General features: G+C 47.8%; 1 protein-coding gene and 1 non-coding gene across 3 annotated transcripts in view; both read right to left on the minus strand.

The window, feature by feature from the left end:
* Positions 1 to 20,674, minus strand: part of PTH1R (parathyroid hormone 1 receptor) — a 188,790-nt gene that overhangs the window by 63,989 nt on the left and 104,127 nt on the right. The gene's annotated exons all lie outside the window — the stretch shown is intronic.
* On the minus strand, positions 19,816 to 19,888 carry TRNAR-CCG (transfer RNA arginine (anticodon CCG)). The gene has a single exon. It is a non-coding gene; the product is annotated as a tRNA-Arg (tRNA).

The raw sequence follows: 20,674 nt of genomic DNA on the forward strand, positions 1-20,674 counted from the left end.
CTGTAAGGACCCAATCCTGCAGTGTTGAGCTCTCTGCTCCAGTTCAAGAACATGCTTAAAAACATGCTTATTTTTATGTACCTGAGTAGTCCCATTAAAACAGAGGGATCATGTTCATGATGCTGATAATTAAACATACGCATCAGTACTTTGCTGGACTGGAGCAGCTGGGATGGACTATTGAGAGCCTTTAGGATCATGCTCCGAGAACCCCTCTGAACGGAAAACAAGTGCAGACCGACAGACAGACGGGCCCCACTCTGTTTTAATTTCAGAGCTGCAAAAGAGGCTGCTTTCCCTTCTTCAGCATTTACTGCACTGCAGCCGGATACTCCCAGCAGAGCCAGATTCTCAGCCCTCTGCAGGAATGAGAACAGAATGGAATACCGCACGTTCTTCCCTTCTGTCACAGCATTTCATTATTAAAGATGTGACAAACGGTTCAAGATGACAGAGATGGTGCTCCTCCACTAACATCAAAGCCAGGCCACCAAGAATCATTCAAGTCATTTATCCTTTTCAATGATTTGGCCGGTTAAAGAACAGCTTTTAAAAAGCTGAGCTAATTTTCTCTCCTTTGATTTTAGGGGTGACACAGTCTGATTCAATGTGCTGACAATTAAGGGCATTCAGTGACACACATTTTAATTATTGAGTGCTTATTTTTAACTTAGTGCTGATGTAAGATAGCAGATTGGTAGCAATAGGAACTGAAGTCCCTGTATGGGCTGGACAGGTGTCTCCAGTACGGACATGACATGCAGAAAGCAGAGATTGATATTTCATTGGGCCAAGTTAAAGAGAAAATGGGTTTATATACCCCATTTCATTAGCTGTACCTCAGCTTGGAATGAGCAGCTTTTCATCAGTAAATGTCGATTTCACCATACACATACAATCCAACTAAAAATATTTTCCACCCACAAATAATCAAACTTTACAGATAGGCCAAATTAAAAAACACAAAAAACCAAAAACCAAAGCCCTGCTGCTTGACACCCAATGGAAGTTTGTTTTAAGGCTATTTTCTTTGAATACACAGTCACGCAATGATGACAAACTGTGTTGTCCCAGTTGGACAGTTTTAACTTTTTTGAAGTTCAGTATCTACTGTCAGGAAACAATGATTGCCTGTCCGCATTTAATTTCCCATAGTGGTAATATTTTAAATTGATAGAATGGGGAGTAAACAGCAGAAAACCCATCAGTTGGTGCAACTGCGAAAATTTAAATGAAAAATTTTAAAATAGGCAAAGATATTAATCAAAATTATTTTAAGAAAACAATAACCACATTCTGCCAAACCTAGGTTTACTGAAGCTTCTCTTATAACATTTTTCTTCAGTGGTAACATCTCATTTTCTACAGGTAAGGAAAGTTGAGGACTGATGATGCTTTCACACAGAAATCTGGTTGTTAACTGGGACTCAGCGCTCCTGGGTCCTGGATGCTTCTGATTTGCTGCTATTTTGAATTACAAAGCTGACAGACCAAGGCCTAGATGCACAAAGGTGTTTAAGACTTCTGATGCTTATCGCTTTCAGAGGACATTAGAGGTTTAAAGACCTGTGCAGATCTGGGCACAAACCAATTGCCACTGAGATCAGTGAAAAGGTTCCTGATCACTTTCATGGAAGCTGGACCAAACCCTAACTATCTGTCTGCCTCAGTTTGTCCGTCTGTGACACTGATACAAGAGTACTTTGGTCCCTCAGTAAGTTTAGCACTTATGAAATACAGGTTGAACCCATTTAGTCCAGCACTCTTGGGACCTGACTGGTGTCAAATGAGAGAATTTGCCAGACCACGGGAGGTCCATATTGTTTAGCATGTTAACATAAGAACATAGAAACAGCCATACTGGGTCAGACCAAAGGTCCATCTAGCCCAGTATCCTGTCTGCCGACAGCAGCCAATGCCAGGTGCCCCAGAGGAGGTGAACCGAAGACAATGATCAAGTGATTTGTCTCCTGCCATCCATCTCCCGCCTTCGACAAAAGGCTAGGGCACCATACCTTACCCCTTGCTCATAGCCATCTATGGACCTAACCTCCAAATAGTTATCAAGCTCTTTTTTAAACTCTGGTAGAGTCCTGGCCTTCACAGCGTCCTCTTGTAAGGAGTTCCACAGGTTGACTGTGCGCTGTGTGAAGAAAAACTTTCTTTTATTAGTTTTGAACCTGCTACCCATTAATTTCATTTGGTGTCCTCTAGTTCTTACATTATGGGAACACGTAAATAACTTTTCTGTATTCACTTTCTCCACACCATTCAAGATTTTATATACCTCTATCATATTGCCCCTCAGTCTCCTCTTTTCTAGACTGAAAAGTCCCAGTCTCTCTAGCCTCTCCTTATATGGGACTCGTTCCAAACCCTTAATCATTTTAGTTGCCCTTTTCCAAACCTTTTCTAACACCAATATATCTTTTTTGAGGTGAGGAGACCACATCTGCACGCAGTACTCAAGATGTGGGCGTACCATAGTTTTATATAGGGGAAGCAAGATATTCTTCGTCTTATTTTCTATCCCTTTTTTAATTATTCCTAACATCCTATTTGCTTTACTGACTGCCGCTGCACACTGCGTGGACGTTTTCAGAGAACTCCACTATAATTCCAAGATCCCTTTCCTCATCTGTTGTAGCTAAATTTGCCCCCATCACATTGTATGTATAATTGGGGTTATTATTCCCAATGTGCATTACCTTACACTTACCCACATTAAATTTCATTTGCCATTTTGCTGTCCAATCACTCAGTTTGCTGAGATCTTTTTGAAGTTCTTCACAGTCTGCTTTGGTTTTGACTATCCTGAACAGTTTGGTGTCATCTGCAAACTTTGCCACCTCACTGCTTACCCCTTTCTCTAGATCATTGACGAATAAGTTGAACAAGACTGGTCCCAGGACTGACCCTTGGGGAACACCACTAGTTACCCCCTTCCATTGTGGAAATTTACCATTTATTCCAACCCTTTGTTTCCTGTCTTTTAACCAGTTCCCAATCCATGAAAGGATCTTTCCTCCTATCCCATGACCACCTAATTTACATAAGAGCCTTTGGTGAGGGACTGTGTCAAAGGCTTTCTGGAAATCTAAGTATACTATGTCTACCGGATCCCCCTCGTCTGCATGCTTGTTAACCCCTTCAAAGAACTCTAATAGATTAGTAAGACACGACTTCCCTTTACAGAAACCATGTTGACTTTTGCTCAACAAATCATGTTCTTCTACATGTCTGACAATTTTATTCTTTACTATTGTTTCTACTAATTTGTCCGGTACTGACGTTAGACTTACCGGTCTATAATTGCTAGGGTCTCTTTTACAGCCCTTTTTAAATATTGGTTACCAACACTTCCACTGCTTACTGGGCTTTTAGAAGACATTTAGGAGTAAGTTATAGCTAAATAACAGCACAGAACAAAAAAACCCCATTATGGCACCACAAGAAATTTGGCCACACCTATGATAAGAGTCATCTGTGGGGCAGCTTCCTTTTGGCTTTCCCTACCATGCTTCATACTTAATCCAAGTGTATTGCCAACTCCTCCCAAGACTTGTGTGGTTGTAGGGTTCTTTGTAGATTTTTCTGTAACTTTTGTGTTTTTACGGATAAGGTTGTTAACTCTAAGCCAACCCCTTTTACCTCAGGGAGAGGTGACCCAGTGTGGATGCGAGACCTGGCATACTAAAAACTCTTCAAATCACAAGCTACAGACATTCATAAACAGATGTCTGAGGTACATCCTTCACATCAAGTGGCAAGACTATCACAAATGGGTAGCTTAGGAGCAGAGCAGGACAAGGACCACATCATGTTCAAGGCAAGTGAAGATGTGGATGGCTAGGCCACACTCTCAGAAAACCATCCTCCAGCACAGTCCATCAAGCTCTCACATGGCACCCGCAAGGAAAACGCAAAAGAGGAAGACCTCGGACAACATGGAGAAGATCTACTGAGATTGAAGGATAATGACTGGGCTACTCATGGAGTGAGCTAGAAGTTTTGTGCCAAGACAGACTGAAGTGGAGGAGACTTGTAGATGACCTATGCTTCCCTCAATGTACAAAGGTGGAGGGATAGGTCAGTGATTTGAGTGCTGCTCTACTAAATCCAGGGTTATGAGCTCAGCCCTTGAGGGGACCAGTTAAGGAGCTAGGGCAAATTTATATGTATACACAAATTTTAAAAAACAAGGCAGGCATGGTGCTTGGTCCTGCCAAGAGGGCAGGAAACTGGAATGGACTTGACCTCCCAAAGTCCCTTCCAGTTCTACGAGACGTGATGTTTAAGTAGTAAGGAAGTGGTCATCTGGGTAACTAAGATCATGCTGGATTATGGCTGTTATTTGCCGAGAGAGCGCCAGACTAGAGAGGTTCAACCTGCAGTATTTATGAAGAGGTCTGAGACTTTTGCATGAGCAGTACTAAACAGTGCAACATATTTTCATCATCTTTACAATCGTCTGCCAAAATTAATGAAAAGTTGGATTCAGTTACTCCTCTACATTTGCAGACAAGAGGAAGAGCCTGAATACACTCAGAAAACATTTTATAAACAGAAACATCAAACATGCCTGACCTAAGTAATGGCATGAGGTTATTATTGCAACCTTTATCTTACCTGTCACCATTAAGTAACTACGAGTTTTTTTTTTACCTGATCCTGTTTCAGGTGACATTTAGGACGAGCTTCTGATCCTCTCTACATTTGTTTTATTGTCGTTTTACTGTGTAGATGAAACATATTGTAGAACAGCTAGTGATTTATTGTTGTTATTTTGTAAAGCGATTAATGGCTTCAAAAAAAGGATGAGAAATAGCCACAAAATGTTTCGAAAGTTGCTTCCATTTTTCAAGATTCCAAAGGGACCATTTCTTTATTTGTGCTTTTTTGTTTCTACCAATTTCTCCTTCCCCTTAGCATTTTTGCTTTGTTTATCGCTCTAATTTTTTTGTTTTCCCTTCCACTTTTAAAAGAGAATGAAAAGCCGGAATAAAGTTGGGAAAAGATAAATAAATAAAAACTTTGAAAAAACATGAAAAATCATCAGCCAACAATTTTTCATGATGAGTTTTTTTAAAGACCATTTTCTCAGCTGGAGAATTTTTCATTCAAAAGTTTTAAGCATCTGCTTTTGGGCATTGCAAAAAAAAAAAAAAAGCCACATCTAATTTTTTTTATCCACAATATAATACTGAATACAGGTAACCAGAGAGCGGCAGCTGTTTTGTAACTGACCAGGTAAAAGCTTTTAAGGATTTTTCTTTTCAGCAAAGAGAATGTACATTAAGACTGCTCTAAACTGCTTGCATCACTGTGAGTGGCAAGGTAGATTTATATTTTAATACAATAATTTGAATATATTTGAATACCTAAACCTGCATGTTATGTTAGCATCAGCGGCTCTAAAAGGAGAATAAACAGTAGAACACAATTAAAATGTAACACAACCAAGTGTATAAGCCTCCAGTGGACATATATATATGCCATGTCAGCTAGTGAAAATCAGAGCAGCTCCATTGAGTTCAACACATCTCGGCCAATTTGCACCAGCTGCGGATTGTTTCAAGGAAGGAGGTAGGGAATTTGGTTAAAGATTCATGCAGTAACATGGTGTCAAAGAACTTTTCTCTGCTGAAAAAGTTCTTTATTGAACCTTTTCCCCCAGCCACCTGGATGGCAAGCAGGACGACCACTCCAGGGAATGTGCAGGACTGGTTGGAGTTTTACACAAACACTATAAAAATGATAAACAAACAGCCTCGGTAAACAGTATTTCCCGACGCCTGCTTTCCACAGGGTGTGGGCTCTGACATCTTGACAGATGCTTCCCATTCTGGACACCGGCCCAGTGATGGGAGGGTGCTGATGCGTCTGTGCTATCTTTGGGGCTGTTTGTTTCTTCTTCTACCTGACACCCTGGCATCTGTCTCTTTCTGTCGGGTGAGCACACACATAGCGCTTCTATAGGATGCACGCAGATCAGTGATCTCCACTGGATCACGTAGCAAATGTACTAGCCTGTATGCGACCGCGTCTTGCCCCCGGGGCTGCCAGAGGTAATTGGTACAAAGCGTAGGGATAGGGGTTTCAAGAGTAAAAGCTGCCTGACTTCTTATGTGTTCCTCTCCCAGCAGGCCTTGCTCGCAGGCCTACGCCGCTGGACTACATGTCCCACAATTCCCTTAATTTGGGGCTACGACTGGCTCTGGCTCTGAAACGCTCAGCTCACATTAGGGTTATTGCTCCATAATGTTCTTGTAACCCCCACACCTACTGGGTGTGGTTCACTGGCCCACGTAGGGGCACTTAGAGAGAGAAAGACCGAGTCCCCTCTCCAGCCTCAAGTAAGGGGCAGCTGACTTTTTACCTCAAACTGTAAAGGCCCCTGCACAGAGTCCCGGGTTCCAGTCTGTCTGTCTGTGTGCAGTTACAAGTGGAAGCCTGTCTGGGATTTCGACGGGTCGCTGAAGTGTGGAATGCACCCCCTCGGCTAGGGGAAGTGTGTAACTCCCGCACCTCTGGGCTACGCCGACACTAGAAGCCTCTGTCTACAGAAGTTACTGTCGGAAGTGACGGTCTCACAAAAGTTCTGTCAATGGATCGCGTCTATGCAGGAAAACGGATGGGTCTTTTGACCCGCTCTGTCGACGAAAGCCCACCCCCCCCCGCCCTGGAGCATCTACGCAGCCCTTTTGCTGACAGCTTCTGTCGACAAAATGCATTTTGTGTGTAGATGCGCTGCGAGTTCTGTCGACCAAACCCCAGTTTGGTCGGCAAAACTTTTAAGTGCAGCTGTAGCCGTGGGGTATGTTCTCTGTCCCACGTCATGGCACCTAGACCGCTTAGAGCTTGACTGAGTCAGCTTTATAGCCTTAGCTGAGAGCCAGCTGGCTTTCAGCTAGAACAGTAAAGACTAAGCTCCTGGGTTCCTAAGTTTAAGTCCACTGGGGAGCGGGGTTACACTCTGCCACTACACTTGATTCCTGACTGTCTGCTACCTCTCCTTCCCTTCTTGGGCTCTGTCTGTGGGTATCACATCAGCACTGCCCTGCTCTTCTGCTGCCTGGGAACCTTCTAGCAAAGGGCCTCTGACTAGGCCTGCCTTGTATTGCTCTAACCCTAATCCTGCTGAATCAGCCCCGACTGCTGTGTGTGTGAAGAAGTTTGGGACAGGACTTTCCTGCATTCTGCCTGGCTCAAAAAGCCACACGTTCCCAAAGTCTGGTGTCCATTAGCCATGCTCTTTTGCCTCTGAATTAGCCTCAGCACTTCCCTTCGATAATATCTCTGAGTCTGTGGCCATAAATAAGTAAATAAACCCAGAGCCCAGCCACATTCCCAAGTACATTCATCTGCATGGTTCCACTCCTTCAAATAGACACATTTCCAGACACACGCAGCTGGCTGTGTAGCTGCAGGCCCAGACAAATTCCCTCGTGAGATGCACATCCCACCCGCATGCACTCCCGAAAGTCCTGGGGCCTGGGGAGGCTGTGGAATCTCCATCACTGGAGATATTTAAGAGTAGGTTAGACAGACACCTAGCAGGGATGGTCTAGAGATTCTAGACGGTGCTTGGTCCTGCCATGAGGGCAGGGGACTGGACTCAATGACCCCTCCAGGTCCCTTCCAGTTCCGGTGGTCTATGATTGAATGATTCTATGATACCCGGATTAAGAGGGTGCCTGGTTCCACCTAGCAGCCAAAGACTGGGAGAAAATTTGCCACTCTTCCTTTCTTGCGGAGTACCCAGATGCACTGAGACCTCATCTGGGGTGAGTGAAGTCTTTGCTCTACAGCCTCAGCTGAGAGCCAGCTGATCTTCAGCTCAGCTGGTAAAGTGCAGGGCTTTAGACCTTATGCTCACAGGTTCTATTCCTGGGGCCAGCAACCTGGGTCTGGCAGTGTTACACTTGTATGAAGGCTGCTGCTAATGTGCCCTGGTCTGGCCAAATTCACAGCCCTCAGCTGCTGCCTGTTCTGCCCTCCTCCTTGCAGGACAGCTCGAGAGTACCAGGCTGAGTGTGGTTGCCCAGTGAAATCATACTGTTCTGCCCTCAGCATGAAGAAGTGACACTGTGATAATGCCAAGTCATTGCACCCTGTTATGCAACATGATGTGACCTCAGAGTCTAACATGTTTGTTATGCTTGATTGACACCACGTGACCTCAAACTTGGAGCTGTGTCAGGAGGAAGTTAAGTACTGTGATTCAGGGAACTTGCCTGGGGCCATAGAGTCTCTTACGAATTTGTTGCTGGATCCTGTCGTGCCCAGGTAAGTTGTTGCCCATATTGGTTGCCACCTGCCTGTTGAGGGCCTATGTGCCAATGAATTTGGGGGTAGCTGTGGGAGTCTAGCTGCTCCCACTTCCCTGGGGCTGGGCTGGGACCTCCTAACAAGGACCTAGGAAGCAGCCCCTGCGTGGTGCAATGACCTGGCCCCTTTCCCTGCAGTGTGGTAACTGAGCTTTTGCATTTTGCTGTGACATGGGGAGTACCTTTCCCAGCCTGAAGACGAGCTCGGCATAGCTCAGAACTCTGTCTCTCTCACCAACAGAAGTCGGTCAGTAAAAGCTACCACCTCCCTCTCCTTGTCTTGCTAATCTCCTGGGACTGACACGGCCAGAGCCACGCAGAGCACAAGTGAAGAAATACCGGCTCTGGGCTTGGGGCCTCAAAGCCATTGCATCACTCTGACTGCCCCCTGAAGGCTGGGCGCCCCCTTGTAACGGGGCTTTGCTGAGCACCAAGCAGAACGCTTGGTGGGGCTGCTGATCCTGCAAGGCATGGCATGGTGCGACAGGGGGACCCCCCCCCGGCTGCAGCCAGAGCATCTGGAGAGGGAGGGGTCCTTTGCGGAGAAGCCCTCAGGAAGCGGTCCGTGGAGAGACAATCGCATGCTTTCCGCAGCTCATCCCACTTAACAAGGCGTCCAACGAGGGATGGGCTCACTTGCTGCTAGATTTCCTCCTCCGCCCCCCCCCTCCGTTCTTTGCACAAGCTTTGCACACATGTGGCGAACACATTAAAACCATCTGCGCGCCTGCTTGGCAGCAGGGAGGTGTTTATCTAGGGGGATGGAATATAAATCAGCCTGAGTTATTCTGGCACCGTGCGAGGCCCCAGGGATACCGCATCTGGAATACGGTGTCCAATTGTGGTCACTCTATTACGGGAAGGACATTCAGCGGATTGGAACCAGGCAGGGAGGAGCGACCAAAAAAATGACCCAGGCCTTTCGGGAGGTGGTCCGGGTGGGACGTGCGTCTGCATGGAGGCGTTTGTCTGGGCCTGCAGCTGCACACCCAGCTGTGTGTGTCTGGGGATAGGTGCCTGTTAGAAGGGGTGGGACCACGCAGAGGAGCGTACTTGAGTATGTGGCTGGGCTCTGGGTTTGTGCTGGGGAGGCACAGGCTGTTTTTGGGAGCATGTGCCCGTGTGCGTCCGTATAGCTGGATGAGTGCGAGAGTGTGCTCACACCTGTGTCTCTGAATATGCACCAGTCTTTGCCTGCATCCACATCTTTCGGCATGCATGTGCAGGCTGCAGAGCTAGCGCATGGGCGGCAGCGTTCTGGAAAGCCTCACACATCGGTCAGCCCAGCAACTTTATGCTTTCTAGGAAGTTGTGCACATTACAGGAGAGACCATAAAGCAGCCTAAATGCAAAGTCCCTTGCTGACTTTCCCTTCCCTTGCAAGCTGCCCAAGTGCTCAGCTTCCAGGGAATACTGGGGAGCAGACCTTGCCCTTGCCTGTTACAGTCTGCATCATCAGAGCCCCAGGTGGCAAACGCTTTCAAGAAGGGCCTTATGGTCACATTCTCATTACACGGCCATGCACACAGGTGCCACTGTGCAGCAAGTACCTATGAGTGCAATGTGTTGCTAAAAGTCTCTGCTCATTCATCCATCATCCTAGCAGCAGAATGCTTCCAATTCTTTAGTACATTCCTTCTTGCAACACCCCTGTGAGGCAGGGCCATGATCTGATCCCCAGTTTAGAAAAGGGAAACTGAGGCATGGGGCACGCAAGGGAGCCTGGGTAGGGAATGGACCCCACAGATCATAAGACTCAGGTTAACAGCCCTAAAACCAGGCCCATCCTTCCAGCAGCTCATCACCCATATCTATGGACCTCTGTTGTGTTCCTTTCCCAGCCGTTCCCTTTGCTTATGTTTTATCTTCAGCCACATTTAATTTCGTCATTCATACTATTATTATGGTAACAAGTCGGGTGACTCATCGATCAGGACCCCCACTGTGCTAGGCGCTGTACAAACACAGAACAAAGAGATGGCCTTGGCCCCAAAAGAGCTAGTCATCTGCATATAAAATGAGCAAACACCAGGGGAATGCAACACACAGACCCTGAATCAAGCAGTTCCCTACACAGACTAACCCCAGCATTTTCATCTGCCCTTGTTGTTTTCCTGGGAGAGGTTAAGGTTGTGATGCTCCCTTATTATTTAAGAATGTCCCAATCCAAAGAGCAGCGAAATCAACAGAGAGTCTTTGCATTCACTCCAGAGGTCTTTGGATCAAGCCCTGAAGCATGAAAGCAAAGACCCTGGAGGAAGCAACAGCTGGATGGGGCAAACGCACCAGAGCAGTGGGTTAAAAAAAAAGGTTGGCAGGACATTTAACTCTGTGGTTCTTAGGCCTGATCCTGAGTGGCGCTGGGAGTTTGCATCCCTCTTTAAATTCAAGGGGCACTGAGGGCTCTCAGCAACTCCTAAGAGGTGCCCTGCACCTGGCACACTTGAGCATGTTGGTAATACAGCCCCAGCCCTGTTCACAGTGAGGGGGACAAAGTTGGCAGTTACCCTGGGGCTCCGTGAGTCCAAACGGTCTGGGGCTCCCAGCTTGATCCCTTCAAATCCCTGCTAGAACTGAGGACTGGCAGGGTAGGGGAGCATGGCACAGCCCAGGCCCGGGGTCAGCAACCAAAACAGCAAGAAGAAATATTTTTTCCAGGTTGGTAAAAAACTCAATAATTCAAGAGCTGCAATGCACATGAATACGAGACGTTCCTCAATAAGGAACGTGAAACCGTACTTTTTGTAACCCCTCTTCTAAGAACAGCGCAGGCACAGTGGGTGTATCTACACTTGTATTCCTCTTTTGAAAGAGCTGTGCAAATGAGATAAATTGAAAATGCAAATGAGGTGCAAATTTGCATGTTCAGCGCCTCATTTGCATATTCTAATTTTGGAAGAGCTTCTTTCGAAAGAAGAAAGCCAGTATAGACGCTGCTCTTTTGAAAGTAAACCCCATCTCTGAAAGAATCCTTCTTCCCATTAAATAAAGGAAAGAAGGATTCTTGCAAAGATGGGTTTACTTTCAAAAGAGCAGCATCTACACTGGCTTTCTTCTTTCGAAAGAAGCGCTTTCAAAATTAGAATATGCAAATGAGGTGCCAAATACGCAAATTTATACCCCATTTGCATTTTCGAGTTACCTCATTTGCATACCTCTTTTGAATGAGGAATGCAAGTGTCGACACACCCAATGATTTGCAATGCTCGTCTGTGCATGTTTACTGCAGGAGGTTCACAAACTTTTTACATATTCCATTTCCTCACACTTGACGTGTGTTTGTGCCACTGTCTTCCTGACTTGCACTCCCGAGCCTTCTCTCTCTCTGGAGGATGCTAGGGGGTCATCCAACATTTCAAGATCACACATTGTTTGCTAGAGAGAAATGAGTTGTTCATTTTGGGGCTTTTAGACGTTCACTGTTTATTGAAAATAATCAGGGCGGGCTTGTTTTTGTTTTTGTTTTTGTTTGTTTTTAACTTTGAAATTATAGCATCGGGAGCCCCAAAGAAGTTTTTAAAGAGCTGCATGTGGCTCTGGAGCTGCAGTTAAAAACCCCTGGTCAAGGTGGTGCCGAGGAGGGGCTGCCCTGGCCCCGCCCCTTCTGGCCAAAGCCACGCCCCTTCTAGGAGTATGGAGCTGCCCCGCTACTTTGCCTAGGGGCCAGGCATTCTGTTGGCCTCAGGCACAGACTCAGGCTGTTTCACTGCTATGAAAGTCTGGGCCTGGGGAGGCGGCCCCAGGGGACAATGGAGCCGTCATTTAGGTGGCCAACACACGTATGTTGGATAAACAGGCTTGGTTTCTTGACTAAAAATAACCCCATCTCCCTAGCAAATAAGAGGTTTATTAAAACAACAAGCCACTGCAAGGGAAACTGCAACACCTAGAACTCTGGGATCACCACTGGCCTCGACTAATTACAGGCTTGTGTAAAAATCTCTCTCCCTCCACAAAATGTCCCTTCTGGTTTTCCAAGGCAGGGCAGGACAGGCTTTTAATTCACAGGGGGGAGGGAGGGGACGGTCTATGGCTTAGAGCTGGGGGTTTCGCTTCATCTCCTTCCAGGTTTGCTTTGGGGGTGAAATCAGCTCAGCCACTGCTGCAGAAATGTAATATTTCTGTGCGTAGCAAAGAAATGGAAGGGTTTCCTGTTCCGATGGAGCAGCTTTCATCTGGAGGTTAAATTAAAAAAAAAAACAAAACAACCAGCAAGCTGCATACTTGTGGGGATGGTTGGATGGGTTAGTGTGTGTGTGTGTGTGTGTGTGTATGTGTGTGTGTGTGTTTGTTTGTTGGGTCTTCCTGCCTCCGTGCTCCAGCCCAGGGCTGTACATAAGGAACAGAGATGCAAAGAGGAGCTGCCTGGAGATGCAGTGGGTATAAAGCCACCTCTGCTCAGGCTCTGCCCTCACTGAGCATCACCCCAATTCAACTTGAAATTGGTTGATAAACCAATGCACCCGGGAGCGGCGGGTGGATCCTTCCAGCCCCAACCTTTCTGCCCAAGGCCCTGCCATCCTGAGACCCTCTTCCCTTCCACGGCCGGAGCCCTGAGCTCTCCTGTGGCCTGAATTGCTCCAGGCCCAACCCCTGCCAGCCACCCCAACTGGCTGCCCAACCCCCAGAGTGGCTGGACCTCTCCTGGCTGACCCAACACCAGGCTTGGCCCGAGTTGCCTTGGGCTGCACTGCCAGGCCCAATCCCACAGCAACCCAGGGCCACGCCAGTGGGCCGGAGCGCCCAGCCCACCCGAGCCTGCCGCACCAGCTGGTACAATTCCAACCTGCTCGAACAGGCGCGACTCCTTCCACCCGGTCTGAGCCGTTTGGGCCACGCTGGTGGGCCCCACCCCTGCAGGCCAGCCACTGCCACACCAGGCCACTGGTTGACCCCCTCCAGCTAGCCCAAGGACTGTCCCAAATCTTGAGCTCCAAGCCCTGGCTGAAGCTAGCCCTGCCCACTAGGTGGTCAGGCAGAGCATTTGCAGGGTGGCAGGTTTGTACAATTAACAGCCCTTCTCCCCAGTGCACAGCCCCGGGGCTCCCGACATGCCGGTCACTTCCCCGCCTGGGCTGGGCCAATGCAGCAGCAGCTGTGTTCCCCCCTCCATCCTTGGGCACCCCTGGGCCGCTTGGGGAGAAGGAGCAGCCATCCAGTGAGGAGAGAGCAGCAACGCCAGCTGCCTGGCGCATCCAGGTGAGGCAGTTTCCCCAGGTGGTTGCAGGAGGCGGTGCAGGCGGTGCAAGGGGTAGGGGAGAAGGGGCAAGGTGCAGGGGTTGGGGCATAGGAGGGTGTTGCAGGCACTAGCAGCAAAGGCAGCACAGTGCAGGGAGGGAGGTGCAGAGGTTGGGGAGGGAGGGGAGTATGGGGTGACTATGGGGGACCAGAGGTAATGGGGGGCAGCATGACCACAGTGGTCACGGGCACCACCATGCAATTTTGCCCAGGGTGCCATTTTCCCTAAGGCCAGCCCTGTGCAAGACACTCACCCTAGAAGCCCCTCAGGCAGCTGGGCAGGTGCAAGGCCTCTTCTCTTCTCTTGCTGTCACCATTGCAGGGAGGGGCTGGTGGGGGAGGGCTGCTAAACATGTCTTCTCCTCTTCCCTCCTGCGGTGCAGCTGGAGAAGCCAGGGATCCCCCTACTGGGAGCCGACTGCCTCAGGCCCTGAGCCGGGGCAGCCCCTTTGCAGTGCTGCAGGAAGCAGCTTTCACACTCGGAGGGGCCTGGGTCTCTGGACATGGACGGCTGAGCCTTCCCCGGCCTATGACACCCACTTCTCCTGGGTGCCACTCACACCTCCAGATCTGCTGATGACAATACAACTCAGCCTGCCTGACTGAGCTAACCTCGTTATCCCCAGCCTTGCTCTGGCCTGTTTATACCTGGCCCTGCAGATTTCCAGGACCAGCATCTGAAGAAGTGAGTTAACTCACGAAAGCTCATGCTCTAAACTTTTCTGTTGGTCTATAAGGTGCCACAGGACCCTTCGTTGCTCTACAGATCCAGACTAACACGGCTACCCCTCTGATACCTAACTTTGATTTAACCCTGGTTTATATCCGTTTAATGTTGGTTTCTTAGCTCTTGGGTAGAAGGTTCAGACGGGCACATCTTCACAGGGCAAAAGTTCCGCTCTTCTCTGGAGCGAGCTGACCCATGGTAACAAACCTGAGGTGCAATCCTAGCAGAGGCCAGGCACTCTGTAGGCTTCACATGAGAGAGCAGGGCAAGATGTAGGGGGAGGTTTGGGTTTACTGTAAGCCATTGACTTGTGTGAACACCCTAAGCCGGCTTGTCTTCCCGAGGGTTTTGCTTCACACCAGTCACAAGGTGCGAGAGAACTTGAGGTGACAACACACTTTTTCGCCTAGTGCAGACGGGGCTAAATCCGTACTGCCAGAGGACTTGTGACTGCAGCACAGGCGGGTATCTCTGCGCTGTTATTTTTAGCTAAATTAAAGCTAGTCCAAGCTGCACTCATGTCCCTAATTTCAGTCTATATCTATCCTATGCAGAGCCATAGAACCCTCAGGCTGGAATCATCGAATCATAGAATACTAGGACTGGAAGGAACCTCGAGAGGCCATCAAGTCCAGCCCCTGCCCCAATGGCAGGACCAAGTTCTGTCTAAACCATCCCTGATAGACATCTATCTAACCTGCTCTTAAATATCTCCACAACCTCCCTTGGCAATAAATTTTAGGAGGTCATCGACTCCGGCCCCCTGCCCAAAGCAGGACTAACCCCAACTAAATCATCCCAGCCCGGGCTTTGTCAAGCTGGGACTTAAAAACCTCTAGGGATGGAGATTCCACCACCTCTCTAGTCAATGCATTCCAGTGCTTCACCACCCTCCTGGTGAAATAGTTTCTCCTCATATACACCGGAGACCTCCCCTACTGAAACTTGAGACCACTGCTCCTTGTTCTATCATCCGTCACTACTGAGAACAGCCTCTCTTCACCCTGTTTAGAACCCCCCCTTTAAGGAGTTGAAAGCTGCTATCAAATCACATCTCACTCTTCTCTTCTGTAAGCTAAATAAGCCCAAACACCTCAGCCTCTTCTGCTAGGTCATGTGCTCCAGACCCCGAATCATTGTGGTTGCCCTCCGCTGGACCCTCTCCAATGCATCCACATCCACATCCACATCCACTTTCTATTCTCAGTGGGTGGGCAGCAGGACTGGACACAGTACTCGGTGTCTCAGAAGTCACGTAGGCTCATACTATCCCTAAATCTTAGGTCAACCCAGTTATGTCGCTTAAGGTTTGAAAAATTTACACCCCCCCCAAGAGATGTAGTAAAGTTGACCTAAGCCTCAGTGTAGACACTGCTAGGTCAACAGAGAGGTTCTCCTGTCAATATAGGTAATCCATCTCCTTGAGAGGCACTAGCTAGGGTAACAGGGAGGTAATTCAGCTGAACTATCTCTGCTCAGGAGTGTGGACTTTTTACACCCTGGAGTGAGATAGTTAGGCCAACCTCCTCTGTATGTGTAGATCTGGCCTTTGTATGTAGATATGCTGGGGCCTGGTGTATGCTAAAATGTCACATCCATGCATCTATGGTGGGAAAAAAAAATACCCCTACCCCCGACAACTGACAAGGTAATATGCCACGTTCACCCTGACTTGTCCCGATGGGGTTCATATAGGCTAAATGGGGGCCCAATTAAGTGGGCAGGCCATATCTGAGGGCAACCATGTGGCTAAGGAATTTGTGACTGAATGAGGGAGCCCTCGCTGACAAGAATCTAGCTGGGATGGGCCTATAATGGCAGGAAGCTGACGGCAGAGAGGCTGGCAGGGAAGGACATTGCTGTTGCTCCCTGGGAGAAGGGAGTTGAGAGGCTGACAAACCCAGAGATGCAAAGAGAGCCAGAAGCTAAGGCAAGGCTCAAAGTTCAGCAGACTGCAGGCCTGGCTGCTGACTAGAGGGTCCCTGAGCTGGAAGGCGAACCTAGGTTCCCTGGCCAGGCATTGGGGAGTGGCACAGACTGATCTGAGCCTGTTCATTAGAACAGACTTTGATACGCTGGAAGGAGGGGACAAGCAGAGTGACCTGGCTGGAGGGCCAAGCCCTGGAGAAAGAGCAGCGGGCATTGTGGAGACGGAGAGAGAGTGGCAGGAAGGAGCTAATCCCTGGCATGGCCTGGAGAAAAACCTCTTTCATTGTGTGGGCCCCATGACACCCGGCTATGTCAACCAAACCCCCAGCGTGAGCGCAGCTATGTCGATGGAATACTGCTTCCATTGACTATCACTAGGTTCAGTCAGGGAAGGGGCGTTCAAGACCGAGAGAGAACACCCTTCAATCAGTGAAGGTTGTGTCCGCACTGTGGGGCTACACTGCTCTAGCTGTGCTGGTCTAGTCTTTGTAGGATGGACTGAATCATAGAAGTGGAAGGAACTGCAGAGGTCATTAAGTCCAGTCCCCTGCCCTTGCAGAAGGACCAGGCACCATCTAGACCATCCCTCACCATCAACTTGCTCTTCAAAATAGCCAATGATGGAGATTCCACAACCTCCCTAGGCAATTTATTCCAATGTTTAACCTCTCTGACAGGAAGTTTTTTTCTAATATCCAACCTAAACCTCCCTTGCTTCAGTCGAAGACCATTGCTTCTTGTCCTGTCCTCAGAGGCCAAGGAGAACAATTTTCCTCCTTCCTCCTTGAAACAACCTTTGGAAGCTGTTATCATGTCCCTGCTCAGTCTTCTCTTTACCAAACCCACTTCTTTTAATCTTTCTTCAGAAGTTGTTTTCTAGACCATTAAACATTTCTACTGCTCTTCTCTTGACCTTCTCCAATTTTGCCTGAAATGCGGCACCCAGAACTGGACACAATACTCCAGTTGAGGTCTAATCAGCACAGAATAGAACAGAAGAATTAGTTCTCCTGTCTTGCTTACAATACTAATTTTAATCCATCCCAGAGTGGCATTTGCTTTCTTGCCATGGAGTCACACTGTTGACTCAGATTTAGCTTCTGGTCCACTATGGCCCCCAGATCCCTTTCTGCAGTACTCCTTCCTTGATAGTCACTGCCCATTTTGTAAGTAAGAAACTCATTGTTCCTTCTTAAGTGGAGTGCCTGGAATTTGGATTTCATCTTGTTTACCTCAGATAGTAGATTTATCCTGATAGTTGTTTGCACCTAGGTACCTGTCAGCTGGACTTAAGGAAGAAGCAAACCACAATGGCTATGTCTACACAAGATGGTTTTGTTGACAAAACTGGGCTTTTGTCAACAAAAACCTGCCAAGTGTCTACACACAAAATGCATTTTGTCAACAGGATGTGGACAAAACTTGGCACTTCCTCCCACTGCGTTCTGCCTCTCTGGGACGAGGAAGAGTGCCATTGTTGATAGTTTCTGTTGACAGAAAAAGCCGTGTAGATGTGCTGAGGCCCCCTTTGTTGATAGAGAGGACCTCCATGGCATGAGCCAGCTGGACCGGGAGTTACCCTCTTCATCTGAATCATAGAATCATAGAATGCTAGGACTGGAAGGGACCTTGACAGGTCATCGAGTCCAGCCCCCTGCCCTCATGGCAGGACCAAGTACTGTCTGGAACATCCCTGATAGATATTTATCTAACCTGTTCTTAAATATCTCCAGAGATGGAGATTCCACAACCTCCCTAGGCAATTTATTGCATTTGTTCCATTTGTCCATTTATTCCATTTATTTCAAAAGTTCCACCCTGACAGTTAGGAACTTTTTCCTAATGTCCAACCTAAACCTCCCTTGCTGCAGTTTAAGCCCATTGGTTCTTGTTCTATTCTCAGAGGCCAAGAAGAACAAGTTTTCTCCCTCCTTTTTATGACACCCTAGCCGTGTCTACACGTGCACGCTACTTCGAAGTAGCAGCACTAACTTCGAAATAGCACCCGTCACGGCTACACGCGTCGGGCGCTATTTCGAAGTTAACTTCGACGTTAGGCGGCGAGACGTCGAAGTCGCTATCCTCATCAGGAGATAGTTCAACGTCGAAGTAGGGACCGTGTAGTCATTGCGCGTCCCGCAACTTCGAAATAGTGGGGTCCGCCATGGCGGCCATCAGCTGAGGGGTTGAGAGATGCTCTCTCTCCAGCCCCTGCGGGGCTCTATGGTCACCGTGGGCAGCAGCCCTTAGCCCAGGGCTTCTGGCTGCTGCTGCTGCAGCTGGGGATCCATGCTGCAGGCACAGGGTCTGCAACCAGTTGTCGGCTCTGTGGCTCTTGTGTTGTTTAGTGCAACTGTGTCTGGGAGGGGCCCTTTAAGGGAGCGGCTTGCTGTTGAGTCCGCCCTGTGACCCTGTCTGCAGCTGTGCCTGGCACCCTTATTTCGATGTGTGCTACTTTGGCGTGTAGACGTTCCCTCACAGCGCCTATTTCGATGTGGTGCTGTGCAACGTCGAAGTTGAACATCGACGTTGCCAGCCCTGGAGGACGTGTAGACATTATTCATCGAAATAATTTCGATGTTGCTACATCGAAATAAGCTACTTCGATGTAGGCTTCACGTGTAGACGTAGCCCCTTTTACATACCTGAAAACTGCTATCATATCTCCCCTCAGTCTTCTTTTTTCCACACTAAACTAGTCCAATTCTTTCAGCTTTTCTTCATAGGTTATGTTCTCTAAACCTTTGATCATTCTTGTTGCTCTTTTTCTGGGCCCTTTCCAATTTCTCCACATCTTTGTTGAAATGTGGTGCCCAGAACTGGACACAATACTCCAGCTGAGTCCTAACCAGCGCAGAGTAGAGTGGAAGAATGACTTCTCGTGTGTTGTTCACAACACACCTGTTAGTGCATCCCAGAATCATGTTTGCTTTTTTTGCAACAGCATCACACTGTTGACTCATATTTAACTTGTGGTCCACTATAACCCCTAGATCCCTTTCTGCTGTACTCCTTCCTAGATAGTTGCTTCCCATTCTGTATGTGTGAAACTGATTGTCCCTTCCTAAGTGGAGCACTTTGCATTTGTCTTTATTATATTTCATCCTGTTTACCTTGGACTGTTTCTCTAATTTGTCCAGATCATTTTGAAGTTTGACCCTAACCTCCAAAGCAGTTGCACCCCCTCCTAGCTTGGTATCATCTGCAAACTTAATAAGCATACTGTCTATGCCAATATCTAAATTGTTGATGAAGATATTGAACAGAACCGGTCCCATAACAGACCCCTGAGGAACCCCACTTACACCTTTCCAGCAGGATTGAGAACCATTAATAACTACTCTCTCAGTACAGTTATCCAGCCAGTTTTGCACCCACTTTATAGTAGCCCCCTCTAAGTTGTATTTGTCTGGTTTATTGATAAGAATATCACGCAAGACCATATCAAATACCTTACTAAAGTCTAGGTATAACACATCTATTGCTTCTCCCTATCCATAAGTCTTGTTATCCAATCAAAGAAAGCTATCAGATTGGTTTGGCATGATTTGTTATTTTACAAATCAATGGCGGCTGTTCCCCTTAAGAAGCTAACCCAGGTGGGACTTGAACCCACAATCCCCAGCTCCGGAGGCTGATACCTTATCCATTAGGCCACTGGGTCTACCTTAAGCAGAGCTCTTTGCTCTCTGCCTTCAGTCACCTTTCCTTTGCCTACTCTCCATGTGGCTGCTTTCTGTTAACAGAGTGGATCATTTTTGGATTCACTGTTGTGTGTGGGCATAGCCCCTTGAAAGAAATTTTGCCAGAAGATCTCTTCCTACAGCGACTTCTGTTGACAGATCGCTGTAGTGTAGACATAGTCAATGAGGTTTAAATTGAGTGACATCTCTCCACAAGGGCTCGACTAAATCCATTCAAACCAAAACAAAAAAGCAGTCAAGTAGCACTGTAAAGACTAACAAAAGTAGGTGATGAGCTTTGGTGGGACAGACCCACTTCTTCAGATCTGAAGAAGTGGGTCTGTCCCACCAAAACTCATCACCTAATAAATTATTTTGTTAGTCTTTAAAGTGCTACTTGACCGCTTTTTTTGTTTTGACAGACTACAGACTAACACGGCTATCGCTCTGTCCCCATTTAAACCAGTGTAAGTTTCTGTGTAAACAAGGTTGCTACACTCCACTTGAGAAGAGTAAGCATAGCTGTCCTGCGTGCCTCCTCCAGCCTCAGAGACACGATGCCTTCAACAGCAGGATGCCCTGTAGCCCCCTCTCCCACCGTCTGATTGCAGTCATGGCTCAAGAAGGGCTCAGAGCCCTCAAGTAACCAAGCAAACATCACGGCATGATGCAAACAGAAAGGGCTTGATTGGCTCTTCAGCCCAGGGAGGACCAAATCCAGCTTTCTGGAGATCAGAAGTGGATTCAGACCTTTCTGTAAGGTTTTC

This window comes from Carettochelys insculpta, chromosome 2 (genome assembly GCF_033958435.1).
Source record: "Carettochelys insculpta isolate YL-2023 chromosome 2, ASM3395843v1, whole genome shotgun sequence".
Lineage (NCBI taxonomy): Eukaryota > Metazoa > Chordata > Testudines > Carettochelyidae > Carettochelys > Carettochelys insculpta.